We start from the raw sequence: 15,160 nt of genomic DNA, 5'->3' as shown, positions 1-15,160 counted from the left end.
CTGCACGATTATTTACTTTTATATCACGAGGGTGTTGTGTTTCTTTTTTATTCCTTCCCCCCCCCCCGCCCCCCCCGGCCCCCAACTTCTCTTTAGGGAAAAGTAGTTACAGTCTCGTCCCCGTGCGAGTTTCCGGGGCTGTTTGAATCCCGAGGTTTCCGAGACGTTAAGGGACCCCAGTACCTTTGAATCACAACACTTTCTCATCCTTCCCGAGTAGAGTTTATTTTAAAATGTAGTGACAGATCAGCGTTGTATTTTAAGATCACCCACGGCAGGCGAACACATGGTGCGGGAAGATATTGTACGTAAGGAACTAACACGAGAGGGAGAAAGAGAGGAAAAATAAAATCCGAAATAAATCTTTGGGAGCGGAGCGCTGCTGTCATTGCTCCGAAGTGCTCGCGTGGGTTTCTCCTGGCGGATAACCCCGAGAGACGCGGGATGGAGAAAGGCGAAGGGAGTTTAGTCGTGCCTGTGGGTTCTGAGCTAAGTTTGAGGTGGGTGAGTGCTTTGAAGTTGGCCGGGGACGGCTGCGGGGAGCACACAAAGCTGCGGGAGCGGCGGCGGCCGTGCGGCGCTCGGCCACGGCGCGGCGCTGTCCCGAGGAGCCGCCGCGCCGCTCCGCCGCCTTATCTCTCCCAGCAGAGCCTTCGGATAAAGTTAGACCGAAAACTTTAAAATCGATATCGCGCCCTAATTCGTAATACACAAGGAGGGGAGAAGAAGGCAGTCCATCATCAGAGAGCTCTGTTTACACCCGGGGAAGGGGAGATGCGTGCCGCTTTGTGGCAACAGTCGACTTGGGATTTCTTGCTGCCTTAGCTCTTTGCCGGAGGTCATGCAAATCGACCTTAAAAGAATGCATAAGCCATAAATTAAAATAAACCCTTAGCCAGAGGCTGATCCATAAGTAGACAATACCTAACCTGGACAAAACGGCTTCCTTTGCGAGCTGAAAAAAAGAATAGTGCCTAAACTAAATGCAAAGTAAGTTTTCCAGGAAGTATTTCACTTACTATTATTACTGTTATTCTTCTTTTAAAATAAAATAGTGGCTGTCGCAACAAGCTAGCGCAGCTGTTTACAGGCGGTGCTGCAGGATACGAGTGAGGCAAGGTGTGTCTTGTGGAGAGCTTGTTCTTTTCCTGGGTTTCACTACCTTCGAAGCTGTTTATTTTTTTGGATTGGGAATAAGAAGCCTCTTTTACCGTACAAGCAATTTGATGTTTTATCTCGGATAATGCTGAAGAGTTTATGGCCAGATCGGGGTTGCCTGCAACTGTCACATGTACGCACACAAGCTGTGTCTGTATATAATAGTCTCGGGGCTTGTTTTTTTTCCCGCAGTTTTTGACAATTGTTCCATTCACGATCCTGAAAGGAATCATCAGTGGGAGCTAATGAGTGTGCCTCTGCGGCTCGCCCTGCTCCGGGGAGGAGCGGGCACCGGCGCTGCCCGCTCGTGTAATGCATGCACGCGTGTACCGGCGGCGGGGTCGCGGCTGGGTGTAGGCAGGGGAGAGGGAGAGCAGACAGGCGCTATGCGAGCAGGTAGTTCCACGCCTGCCGAGCCTCCAGAGCGTGTCCCCGGGCCGGCGGCACCGGCCGCGGCCCGAGCCGTGCGGCCAGGGCCCGGAGGTCACTCGCAGGCACCACTCCTGTCCAGCCGAGCGCTGTCTCCGCTTCCTGCGGGCCGTCTCACCGTGGGGTTTGCTGCGGTTTTGTTATTTGTGAAAGGACGGGAAGGAGTGAAAGTGGCACCGTGAAAGGACAATTAGTGTTGTGTCTGAGTGGCCGGGGTGGGGGGAAGGGGGGGGCCGCAGGGAAAGGCAGTCCGGTGGGAGCCTGAGGACGGCAGATTAGTGCTGTCCTAGGGGTGTTTCCCAAAAACAGAGAGGTGAAACTTTCTGTGATAAAGTAATATATCTTCGCCTGCTGTTTGCAGATAAGGTATATGTTTATTAAGCAAATTTAAATAGCCTTCGGCATGCGAGCGGCACTTTGTTCCTACTGCTTTCTTTTACCTCACTTTAACATTTTTTGCCATTTCCGTCTTCAGTGCTGATCATGAGGACAGGAGAACGGTTCTATCCAGTCCTCAAATAGAGTTTGAAGTAAAAAAAAAAATTAACGAATTTCCCTTTCTGTATTCGTGTAATGGAGCAATCTTGAAACCTGTTTTGAGACTTCAACTTGACTTGACTTGTTTTATTGACGTGCTTGTGCCCACTCATTTAATTAAGCCATTATAATACCATAAAGTAAATAATAAGAATGAATGTGAGATATGTGAATGTAGCCTGCCATTATATATAAATATTTCCCTGGAAAAGACACTTTAAAAAACTTTTTTTTCAGCACCCCATGATTCTTTGGCAAGATCTTATTGCAGGTTTTTGTTTTGAGCCAGGATATTTCTTGGGTTTTTGTGCTTATGACGTTACATGCACACTACGCTTGGAATATAAACAGCAAGCGTACCTAGCAGCTCATTCTAGTAAAACTAAGGAATAATTATTTATAGTGAGTATATTTAAAAGAAAATAATGAGGTCATTTGGAGTATGCTGCAGTTTGAAGTAGCTCGACACCTGGCAGAAACTACATACGCGTTTTCTTCAGACTCTGCACTATCCATAACTTTTCCTTATAATACATTCTTGTGTTAAGTGAGAAAGGCTGTTTGTAAAACAATCCCCTGGCTGGTTCCAGTGTTGGGTGAAGCTGATCCTGTAATGGCATTTTGTTTTGAACAGTTGCTGTAGTTGAAGTTCCCTCATAAGGTAAGGTGGCACTGGGTCTGAAAGGAGGTCCAAATGCCACATTTATAATTAGACTGCCAATTCAGCACATTGTATCTATTGCTATACAGGGATATACTGCTGTGTCTGGTCTCTCAATAGACTGTATTCAGAATTAGCCAATTCAACCGCTTAAACTTTGGAGTCAAATTTAGAATAGGCAATGAGAGAAGGAATGAAAGAAAACAATAATGCTTTCTTTTTTTCCCTCAGCTAGCTATTAAAAGCCAAAGAATATACGGAAACCAACCCAGGCACTGCACTTGGAAGCCCTGCACCGAGCGCAGCCTGGCCAGCCTCGCCTGCAAAACCATTTTGAAGCGCTCTTCTCCGGGGGGAGGGGAAGGTGAGCCCTGGGCATCGCTCCCAGCGCCGCTCTCCAGGCCGCTTCCCGGGCCGCGCCGCCCGCCCGCAGCCGGGGGAGGGGGCGCGGGGCCGGGCCCGGCCGGGGACCCCGCAGCGACCCCCGGGCCGGGCCCGGAGCCCCCGCTCCCCGCGCTCCCTCAGGGCCGCCGGCATGTGCCCGCCTTGTCCCCGGCTGGCGGCTCCCGGCCCCTTCCCTCCTGTCACACTTGTCGTGTCGCTCGCCCCGCTTCCCCCGGCCTCCTCCCCGGGAACTTTAATTCATTCAGCGATGAGCGCGTAAGAGGCCCTTTGGTCGGCAGTCTCGCATCCTCTGCTAAACGCATTATTTTCTCCCTCCTCCCTTGCAGCTCAGAGCTCCGTCTCGGTTCTGCTGGGAGGCTGAACTGGGCTGCCTCAGCGCTCCCTCTGTTTCCTTCTCTGCTCGATTGCAGGGTGCAAGCCAGTGCCATGTGTATAACACAGCATAAAGGGAGCGAGACAGATGGCTGTCTCTCCCTGCACGTTCCCGACTCTCTGCTCAACTTATGTAACTGCTGCGTTTTTTCCTTTTCTTGCGTTTACACACCGGGGAAAGCGACACGAGAAACAAAGTGGAGCCCATCGGTTTCACTGGTAAGGCCACAAGTGCCTTGCTGGTAGAAAATACTTGTAGAAAATAATAGCTGATGTCCAAAGTTAGTCGCCTTCACTTGTCAGCTTGATCTTGTTCACAAGTGGGAACTGCCAGTGCTTGTTCCCTCGCCAGTGGTTTTTAATACGTCGCCAACAACTGTTCGTGGTCATCTCCTGCCGAACTTCTTTTGCTCAACAGGGGAAAAAAACCCCTCTTTGGACATGTTTCTTGCATCTTTGATTGTATTTTTAGTCCGAAGTATTCACATAGCCCTGCAGTTCTTGGAGGCCTTGAATTATCTTGTGGCAATAAAGGCCATAGTTTTGCATGAGGATGGCAGTAACAAGTTTCCTCAGTTGGCATTAGAAAGTTTCTTTAGTCCTCTTTTATCTGCTAAACACTGTGATCACCTTGGGAGACACCACTTCATGAAGCATATCCATCAATCTTTTACAGTTGGGTAGATTTCCCCCTTCTAAGTGATCACTCTCCAAAGGCTTCAGTCTATTTATTTATTTATTTACTTACTTACTTACTTCCCAGAACAAAAAATTGCTTCAGAAAGAGAAGCCAGGATCCACTTTGCTTTCCACCCCATACAATGGGATACTGTATATTTCCTTCTTTCCACAGTGTCACTTTAGAGATCAGCAGACCGGTTTGGCAGACCTTGCGTGTAATACCTAAAGTTTTCAAAAGTTACGTAAATAGGGGTGTTTGTGTATATGTGAACTATGTCAACTGCAGTGATACAGCAACATATTTTTAAAACATTTTAGTTGGTACAGTAAATCACAGAGGCAGAGCTTTGAGGCATTTCTGCATGGTGTCAGAACCCGGGAGAGAAGTGCTGCTGTGTGATGTGTTCGGTAGTTCACACAGAGCTCACTCGTCAAGCAGCAGCAAAACACACAGAGGTGCATGTTTCAGATTTGTACTGTAGCAAGCTGCTTTCTGTCCATCTCTTTCAGTGGCCTTTTGTGTAATTTTTATTAACTCAACTTTCTGTTTTTCCTCAGGTAGAACAGCAAGAATGGGAACTTTTAGGGGAATTATTACCAAACCACAGAAACTGAATTTTCTTTTCTTTTGTATGAGCCATTTGGAGTTTTTTAGACACATGATCCTCCCACAGTATGTATCTGTACGTGTGTCATTGCAGGCCTTTACATCATATTATGAAAACAACAAAACACCATAAAATCCTGTCATTAGTAAGGTCGTGTACTGGGCTGTGTGATTTCTGTGCCTTTTTATTTAGATATAGTTCTGCACAGAAGAGAGAGATCTGATAGACGTATTTGCTGAAAAGCAGCCTATTTCTACAGTGATAAAACTGGATAATTGCATGTTCCCAAAGCCTTTTCAGCACAGAATTAGGTGTTCTTTTAAAACAGTATTCTGTGGCAACAACAAATATTTGTGACATCATTGTAAGAGATTTCCTGCCAAATTTTAGTTTACTGTCTTTCAGAAAGTCTGGAGTTCTTTGTAACTCGTGAAACTGCTACAGATACCCATCATATATTCAAGTATTCAGTGAAGTTTTAAATAATTCTCTTTCAATTAGTAGAACAGGAACCTGAAAAATAGATTTTCTCCTAAAGAAACAAGAATCAGTACACAGACATTTCTCTCCTCCTCTTGTATATTTTAAAATACTCGTATCAGTTTTATGTTTACTGTTTTGTCTTCTTAAATTAAGAAGAAAAAAACCCAACAGTGTCCTAAGTTTGAAAATCATTGCTTGGAAATTAGTTCAATCAAATATTTCTTGAATCTTGTGAATTGGAAAGAGTAAGATAAAATTAGGTATATTGTTAAACTAGGTTAATCAGGGTAATTTATTTATAGTGCAGAATGGATCAATGGATGTTTTTTTGAAGTCAGGCAAAACATTCCATCAAGTTAATGTGTTTAAGGGTATCATATCAAGGACAGACAGGTACTAGCAGTGATAAAAAACAGATAACCTGCAACAAAATGATTTACAGATGGGTCATTATCATCTATAGAGAGCTTACACAGATCATATTCTTTAGAAAAAGAAAATGTAATTCTATAGAGCTAGGAGAATTACCTAAATAGGTCTGAATGTTTAATGTTTTCTCTGACTGACTAGTAGAATTTGTCAAAGCCAAATTTTTTTAGCCTTCTTATGGGCAGCATATTAATACAGGATACAGAAAAGTACTGGGTTTGTATTTTTATATTTATTTTACCCGCTTGTTGAAGTAAAGCTTGGGAAATGCTTTCCTTCTTCTTGTGCAAACTTTGTAGTACATACCTTTAAAATATGTTCAAAAATGTAGCATCCAAATTTAGAAAAAAAAAGGTGAAAAGTTTGATGTTAGTGATTTATTAGATTCCAGAACCTATTCCATACATCAAGTGGCTGAATTGCATATCTTCCACTGGTGGCAAGACAAAATGTCATATAAATATTTTTTCTTTCTTTTTGAGCTAGACAGAAAGGTGTAGTCAATTGTGTCTCCAGTCACTAGTAGACTGACATAAGGCAATAGGAAACTCTGAAACCTCAGAGATGCAGTATTGATTTGATTCCTAACTGCAAATCCTTCATATCATTGCTCCAAATATCTAACTTTACACCAATATTACCCATTCTTTTTATAGTGACACCATGCTTAGTAAAAAACTTCTAAGCACTGAGGTCAGGTGTTGAGATTGGATTCTAGTTTATTTTTTATGAATCAGATAAAGATTTCTGTGCATGAGACCGTATGTGAAGATGAGAGAACAGGAACATTTCCATATCAAAGGCAATATATCTGAGGCTGCATAGTAATTAAAATGCAGTGGTTTGGACTCTGTGCACTAGCACTTACGCAGAGCGTTGTTGGGACCTTGTGCAGCATGCAGGCGGTTGTCTCTTGCATACTTCTAGAAATATACTTATAATTTTGTACAAACATTTATGCCAGTCCACACTTTTCTGTGGATAATTTGTATTTCATCCAAACCATTCAAAGTAGAAGTTATTTTTTGAGCAACCCCCTCATTATGGCTTTTGTGCATCAACTATTTTTATTCTGGTTGTTTGTATTTCCTCTTACCAGAATGATGGCTTGTTTATAGTCAAATTTTTTTGTGTATTTTGCTAAGACCCTTTCCATGTACCACTGAAATTTTATGACTTGCATAAAATATCTTGTATTAGAAACAAAAATGCTAATATCTTTTCAGATTTATTGCAAATGGTGTGATTTCTTACATACCATACTTTATGGCAAATTGAAAGCATGTGCTGGAACATAATATTTTTAATGAAACAATATGTGTTTATTAATTCCAACTAACTGTTACACAGCATAAGGAGAATTTATATATTACTCCAAGGACCTGCCGTTGTGAGAAAATTGGCATAAAATACTGCAGGGTGCTCCCTATCTGGAAACCCTTTTCTGGAATAAATGTGACTTTAATTCCTGAGTGGATCACCCTGAGCTGTTCCGGAAGGGCTGCTGTTGAATTGTTTACTTCATAAACTGTGTTGGTCAGTGTCCCAGTGCGGAGGAGGCAGAGAGTTCTGTGAGTTTCCTCATTACTCAGAGATGCTTGTTCCACAGAGGCTCTGTCCATTAATGCTCCAGAACTACTGAGGTGAAGTTTTAGGAAGGCTTTGTGCTTAAACAGATGTTTGCACTGTGCTTGTATTGCAGCAGTCTTGCAGTCTTAGTTTTGTTCAGCTTTACGTGATGACTGATGGATGTATCCATGGGTAGTTTGACCTGGAATCCCACCTTTTCAGAGACTGTTCTGCTGCTTCGTACAGCTGTGAGATTGCTGTGGATGGGCTCGTTCCACCAAGGTCCTGACCATTTGTGGTTAGTGAAAACCCATGGTATTTTGCACAAGTGGGGGGTTAACCTCAGTGTCATGGCCTAATTCCAGCTAAGATAGGATGGGGCTGCCCATCTACATTCTTATAGTTTTAACTGGCTCAGTGAATCCTCACTTCCTTTCCTCAGTGTAGTAGTTGTGCTAAGGACATTCACGGCATTTTACCTCAGAAAGACCAAATCCACCTGTTGAAGTAAAAGGCGGAACTAGATGAGGACTAAGATTTTGGGAACATTCTGGAGAAGAGCGGTGTCATATAAGCCAGTCTGACTGGCTTATAGTTATTAGAATGAATATTTTGAAGGATTTGATATATATGGAATTTGAATGCTGAGCTATTTCAGAGGATTATTTTGATATAATTTGGTATTTGACGTATTCTCATCTGGTATAAGCCAGTGTTACTCTGTTTACTTAAGCAGCAGGGTGCCTTTTTACTGTAGCCACAATCACATTCCTTAGGCCAGGATGCAGTTCCTTCTGGGTTCAATGGAAAGACTTTTTTTTGTGACTATGTGGGGATGGGGCTTGCGTGTCAAGGCCCTGTTTGTATTGGATTAACTGTAGAGAATAATTTTGTGTCAATCAGGGTGGAATCAGGTTTGCTTACATGATATTTTTTATGTGTCTTTGGGATGATAGTAACAGGAATTCACTTCATATAAACTACATGTTAGACCAACTGTCCCTCCATATCTGTCTTCCAGCAGGTCTCCTGGTGTAGTATATTATGCAGCATGTGGGGATTTTGACTGCTGGCTTGCTGGCTTCCTTTAATCGTGGGGACTGTGGCTGTGTCTTTTTATATTTTATTTTTTCCCTTTCATTCATACCTGATCTGCTGAGGGCAGATTATCTTCTTGCAGGTCCTTTCATATTTTTCTTCTGCTAAGGGATTTATGCTGGCCATACAGTGGGTATATACTTTATTCAACCTTTAGTGCAACTATATATAGATATGCACATGGCTTTTTTTTTTTTTTTTAATGTCCTTAAGTAGTTGTGTTTCAACATATATTTAGTAGTGATTTTTTTATGGTAGTCCCTACGAGTGAAATTAAGTATTCACCTCTAGTTTACATGCATACATTCTTACATTCTGCTGTCTGTATCTACTCTCATTGCTTAACCAAAAGGTCAAAGACGAATTCCAGGAATATCCTTTCTGGTTGCCTTCTATACACCCTAGTTCCCATTATGCTACCCATTCTTTGCACATGGAAGTTATGGTGCCCATGGTGTTTCTCTTTGGAAGTAATAATGGAATCTTTATTTATTTCAAAGTAAGTCAGATATCATCGGCTTTTCACCTTGATTTCATGAGCTAGAAGGTAGTGGACCGGTGTTGGGATGGGATGATGGCAACACAGACCGAGAGGAGTCAGTTTAGAGAAAAGTAGTGAGATGGGAAAATGTAAAGCAAGAGACCAAGAAAGAAAGGTATTGCCACATAATGCTCAGTAACATAAGCAAGAGAAAGCATAGTCTCATTCTCATGTGTCTCTGTGCTTCCTCTCAACACTCAGCCTAGACTTTAAGAGGAGCCAAATCTGCTGCTATTCAAGTAGTTCAGTGGGCCCTTGCTCCATGCTTCAAAGATCTTCCCTCAACCTTTGGTAGAAGCCAAAAGGCTTTTCTTTCCTTGCTGGTCCACACAGTCTTTCCACCTGGTTAGTGTCTTTCTTCAGTCAGTGAAAATTCTCATTATTTTTAACTTCTCTACCCTCTCTAGACAAGAAGGATTCAATCTGTGATGTTTAAAAATGTAACAAAAGCTCTGATTAGCAGTGGCAGTGCAGCTACGCTGTGTATGTAGCTTTTTTTTGTGTATTTTACTGCAGCCACGTTGCCATGTGTTTTATGGGCTGCATGGGTGTGCCCACTAAAGGTTGATTTGAAAACACCATTGCACAACACTCTGTGATGGAATGGGATCAAATTGCAAACACAAACTCATCACAGTGATGTAAAAGTGAAAGAGTTCTGTGAGTGTTGTGTAGTCTTTTCAGAGAAAGAGAAAATGTGGATGGGAGAGTTAAAATGTACCTAAAGACTTATTACTGAGAATTAGCTGGAGTTTCTAATTTATGAAGTCTTCCCTTGGGCAGGTTGAATGTAATTTTTCACAATATGAGTGCATCATAACCAAACCCAAAAGGAGCAGGAAACTGTTTTGCTGAATTGTTTGTATGGGCGATTTCCATTAGAAGTGCAAACATCAAGGTTTAAGATGTTGCTGTTTTTACTTCTGATGAATCTCCCCTCCACCACAGACAAACTGGCACAGAAATGCCTAGGATAACCAATAAACCAGTATGAGTCAAATCCATCCCCAAACTGGTTTTGATTGCGGTGTTCCTGCTGTGGGAGGCTTTTCTATTTCAGTAATTCTGCTCGGGATGATTAGATAAAGAAGGTGAAGGCTCATTTCCCCTCACACTGGTGAAGCGTGGCTCCCACATGATACTTCCTGTCTTTCACATATTGTCCCTTTAGTATCAATAGCAACTGGATGCAAATCAGGGTGGCATCTGCTAGTTTGTTTTCAGCTGACCGGGCTAAACAGCAAATACGGAATTTACCGCCAGGAGGCTGTGACCTCACCGCAGACAAGTGACATTCCCACAAGTAGGTAATGAAGCACCCCTATTGAGTGTAGCTAAAGTCCAAATCCTCAGCAGCGTTATTACATATTCAGCTTAAACAGCTCTCCCAAACTTTAAAGCTGTCCCTTGATTTGTTTTAAATCCACTCACTGTTGTAGCTGGAACAGCAGCTGTCGCTGGTCTCTGACGATGCCACACTGTGCTGAATTGGGCCTTCTTGAAAGTGTGTGGGAGAAAAGAAGGGATGAAAAAACAAAGGGAGAGGAAGAGGAGGGGAAGGGCTATGAAAGGACAAAGATGGGAGGGAAGAGTGAGTGAATGCATATATAATTGAACTGAATATTACAGCAACTGTAATGCTCATATTGCTGTTGAACACGCATAGAGATTTTCTGTAGTCATATAGTATTTGGATATAACTTGATATATGTAAATTTTTAAAACTTCTCTGTGTAGGTGGTGTAATGGAAGAAGATAACATGCAGTGGTTGAAGAAGTCCCTTTAGTGCTTATGCTATCCAAGACTGAACTCTATTTTCCTTTTCTGTTGCTGATTAAGTTGTTCACAGCAAATTTTTTGGGACCCAAGTTATCTGTCCTTGCTGCCAGAGAAAATGTAGGTTTCTGGGATAGGTTCGAGTGGATCAGTTTGGTCACATCAGTGTTTTTTAGAAGTGTACATAAATATTATTTGTATGACCCGTCTGTGAATGGTTGGCATGAATCGTAAACATTTTTGTGTTTTACTGATCATTCTGACAGCTGGTTGATAGCAAATATTTTCAAAAGGATTAGCAGATTCTAGATGATCAGTGTAAATTAGTAATCCCAATACACTTGCACACCAGTTTGTGGTCTGAATGTTAGATGTGAAATGAGATTTTATTTTATGCTCTTTTGATCTTGTTGGTGATGAAGTTTTGAGACTAACTAAAAGCAAAACAGAAATCAAATAGGTACTTTAGAATCTGAAGTAGTTTCTGGGGATGGGAAGGGAAGGAGAATACTTGAATGAGAGGAAACAAAAGGAAGAAAGGGGATAGGATGAGAAGCAGACAGACAGGAAAAAACCTAGGATGTGTGGGGGCAAATAAGCATTAGTGGTTGCAGCCATTCAAGGCATACCTAATTACTTTATTCTCCTTCTTCGCTTAGGCTCTTTCACTTTCCAAGAACTGAGGATGAGATATCAAAATCAGCACTTTTGTCACTCACAATCAAATGGGATATTAATTGAGGTTAGAGGGGGAGTAATGATTGAACAGCTGTTGATAACTGGGATGTACAACCTCCAGAACTGTGAATACTGTGTTATGTAAAAGGGAAAGAGTTTTTCTATATTCTCAGCTTTCTCGAAAATAGTGCAGTTCTTGTACTTTTTAGCAAGAAGTGTTTTTTGACTTCCTGTGGCAGACAGTTCTTTTAGAAGAACTGGCCCATGGCCTGCAGCCTTCCAGTTGTGTGTGGTAGGCTGGGCTGGGCCTATGTTTCAATAACTGAGATGCAGAGGTAACAAACAGCGAGCCAATCCAAAACCACAAGAAATGTGAAGCTTTATCACATTGAGTCACTGAAACTTCCAGAGAAGGATCTGTATATCCTCAGTGTTTCTTCTAAGAGTGCCCAGGGTTAGCGGGATCATTCATTACTGTGGCTTCATTGGAATTCTTAAGCACGTAAAAAAATGCTGCGAAGCATATTAATGCTTTTTCTTGGTGAATGCTGTGGACCAGCAAATGGATCCCCACAGCAATGTTCCATCTAGTTAGAGCTGCTAGATCGTGGCAGCCAACTGTCTGATTATTTTAGGATCACACTATGACTGGTTATGCATGTTCACTATTTCATTTCTATGCCACAGTGTAATACAGTTGTCCAAATGAGGCACAGGAGCCACTGCACAAAATAGCCTTCCACAATTTGTTTCAATTTTTTTTTCTGACATAAAGGTGCATGTGGTTCATTCTATTCCCTCTAAGTTTCTCTGTGCAAGTACTCACTTGATTAATGTGTCAGGATCTTACAAAGCTTTTTTAAAGTTCAAATTCTAATAAAATGACTTGTGTTAAAAATATTTGGTTTTTCAGAGCAGTTTTTTTTTTTCAATTAATAGGGCCCTGAAATTAAAAAAAAAAAAAAAAAGCAGAACATTAAACAAACTACCCCCTTTGCATGCAGATAAAAGGCTGTTTAATATTAGCCATGATTTGTTTGATGTGCAAAATTAATTTATTTGCATTTTGCTCTTCTGGTATTTTGCTCGTCCAAAAGCATACTCAGTGTCACACTTCGGCCTCCCTCTCCTCGTGGTGAATTCCAGAGTTGTGGTGAAAGCAATTGCTGGGTAAAGAGATTCTCATTTGCCAGAAGCCATTGACAGCCACAGGCTGCCTGTTCTCTGGTGTTGCAGCCAAAATGACTACAATCAAAAGTGTGAAGAGAAGTTTGCCTCTTCTCACCATTTTTGTATTAAAATAAATAGCAATGACAAATTAGAGAGCTGGCATTTATTCCCAGTATTGATTCATAAGACTGAACTCGGCAGGACATGTGTTTTCTCAGACAGAGGAGTTGATGGGTTTTGGTTCCTTGTATAGACCTAGGTGAGAATATTCATTTATTTATTTATCTAGTTATCTAGTTACCTATTTATCTATCTATTTATTTATATTTGGTTATACTTAGTTGTATTGGGGTGTCAAAATCTGAATTTGCAATTTCTGTGTGGTTCACATCTTTAGAATGAAATTCAGAGTTATTGATTAAGACAGGTAAAAACTCATATGCTTGAGCTCTTCCAGGTTCAGCTTCTAACACTCAAGGGTTCAAGTCCTTGAAGATACCAAGTGCTCTGGTCCTAGTTCAAAAAACTATACAAGCACATGGTGAGCTTTAAAGCCCAGGAATAATCTCAGTGGGAATGAGACTATGTATGTGCTTAAAATTCAGCATGTAGTTAAGTACTTCATTGGATTGGGGCCAGCATGCTTAGCACTTTGGAGGGCTGAATCCTTATTCACTAGTGGTGGTTTATATAGTTTTTTGGCTTATAAATTTCCTCACTGACCTGCTCCTTTGTTTAATGGTCAGCCCGTAACATGGTCAGGATTAAAAACTTCTGGGGCTTGTTTTGTCTAGAAGGCTATGGATAATCTCTAGAGGGAATGGCTCATTTTACATAATTACTGATGCTAAATAAATATGTTCTTTATAATCAACTTATGTTTAATGTGAAATTGCTAAGATTTTTTATCAGGAGACCAACATTTGACCCAGATTTTGCTTCTTTTTTGTTTGAACTATGTTATTTATCTGCAGAAATTAATAATGCCTGTCTATTGTTGGTATATAAAATTCTGAAAGTAAATTATATTTGCTTATATTGATTTTTCTTTTTCCAAGGTCTCTCTACTTCCTACTACCATTTTTTAAACTTGTTCCGAATGAGCCTTCTTCAGACAATTATTAGCAGTGAGCTTTGTCTGAGCTGAGATCTCTAGGCAATACTGTCAGATATTTGATCTTGACTCAAGATGTCTTGGCCATGTAATGGTTCTAATTGTTTTCCTCCTCCTCCTCTCACCTTTCTGTTAAGAAGCATAATCTTGGCACTACCTCAGTAGTTTTACAGAAGCCAGAGAATCTTTTTCTGTAATTATACGATTGCTATTGCTGTCAGTTATATATGAATTTTAAATAAATATTTGTCCATTATTCCCCAAATTCCTGACCAAGCGTTACAAAGGCTCAACTGGACAAACTGAATAAAAAAGGAAACAAACAAAAGGAAGCTGGGGGAAAATCCTAGATATCTCCAGCAAAGGAAATGGATGCCATTTCTCCTCAGCAGGAATAAATCTTGATCTTTTCAAATCTTTGAGGGAAGAGACTTTCATTGTCTCTGCAAGAGTTTTTGCTCGCTCCCACCAGGATGGAATAGGGGTACAGTTAAGAGCTAGCTTAAATCTTGATTGTTTGTCTTTCTTTTTATGCTCTGTCTTTAAAATAGCTGAGGTAAAGTATTTATATAGCCTAGATTAGTGTGTAGACAGGCATGTTGTTGCACGTCTAGCTGAAAGGACAGAAGAAATCATACGTTTAGCTCCTCTTTCCTGCCTCTCAGCTGAGGTGCAGTAAATGACTGTGTGATTGCTTCAAACGCAATGTCACTGTGCTAGAGAGCTAGCTGAAACCACAGCTCAGACCATAGAGTGTCTGACTGGAGGGACAGCCAGTTCTAGCAGGGAGAGCAGTTCTGGTTGCACTCCTAGGAGGAGAAACAACACGCCTCTGATGCAGCCTGGGGAGCAGTGGGCGCCAGCACTCAGGGCGAGGGAGGAGAACTTGGCGTTATTGATTGTTTTGATGCTGCCACAGACCGTGATTAGTGACATGTTTCTCTGCTCACAGTACCCTTCTTTCCTCTTGTGCAATCTGCTGCGACTGCAAGGTATAAAGAATGTCTCTAACTCAGTGTTTGCATCATGGCTAGTGTGTTTAAATGTGTTCTGGGACCAAATGCTAAGAGTTACAGATGTATGAGCAGGTAAACTTTATGCTGCTGTATGGACATGTGCTCTGAATACACCAGAAGAATATCATATCCAATTCAGCGTCAAGGTCCTACATGCTTAAACCACTATGACTTTTTTTTTTGCTAACTACCAGAGGTTCATTGAGGGAGGAGGGTGAAGCTTCGATCCTTTTAAAAACATTTTTCTCCTTATGACTTTTAAAATCAAATAGCCCAGGAATGCTTTTAAGAAGTTTAAATGGTAAAAGTGTTCCCAGTTCTATGAGTAGTGCCAAATGTGTCAAAAACTTGTGTCACTGACATTTTTATCTCAATCTGAGTTCAGTTTTCTGTTAGTGATGGCTCTTTTTTTAATATTTTTGCTATTATTCTAA

The 15,160-nt window shown here is 41.4% G+C and overlaps 1 protein-coding gene across 23 annotated transcripts in view; it reads left to right on the top strand.

Moving 5' to 3' along the window:
• Positions 1–15,160, top strand: part of SOX6 (SRY-box transcription factor 6) — a 369,681-nt gene that overhangs the window by 6,227 nt on the left and 348,294 nt on the right. Inside the window, exon 1 of one of the 23 annotated variants that reach the window (XM_086893199.1) lies at positions 666–990. The exons of 21 other annotated variants lie outside the window; for them this stretch is intronic. The gene's annotated coding sequence lies outside the window, so the exon portion shown is untranslated. Of the gene's footprint in view, positions 1–665; positions 991–15,160 lie in introns of those variants that run through there. One more of the 23 variants, XM_086893179.1, reaches the window with a different exon arrangement.

The sequence above is a fragment of the Cyanistes caeruleus genome, chromosome 6 (genome assembly GCF_971803275.1).
Source record: "Cyanistes caeruleus chromosome 6, bCyaCae1.hap1.1, whole genome shotgun sequence".
Classification (NCBI taxonomy): Eukaryota; Metazoa; Chordata; class Aves; order Passeriformes; family Paridae; genus Cyanistes; species Cyanistes caeruleus.
This window is presented reverse-complemented; position numbering and strand designations above follow the sequence as displayed.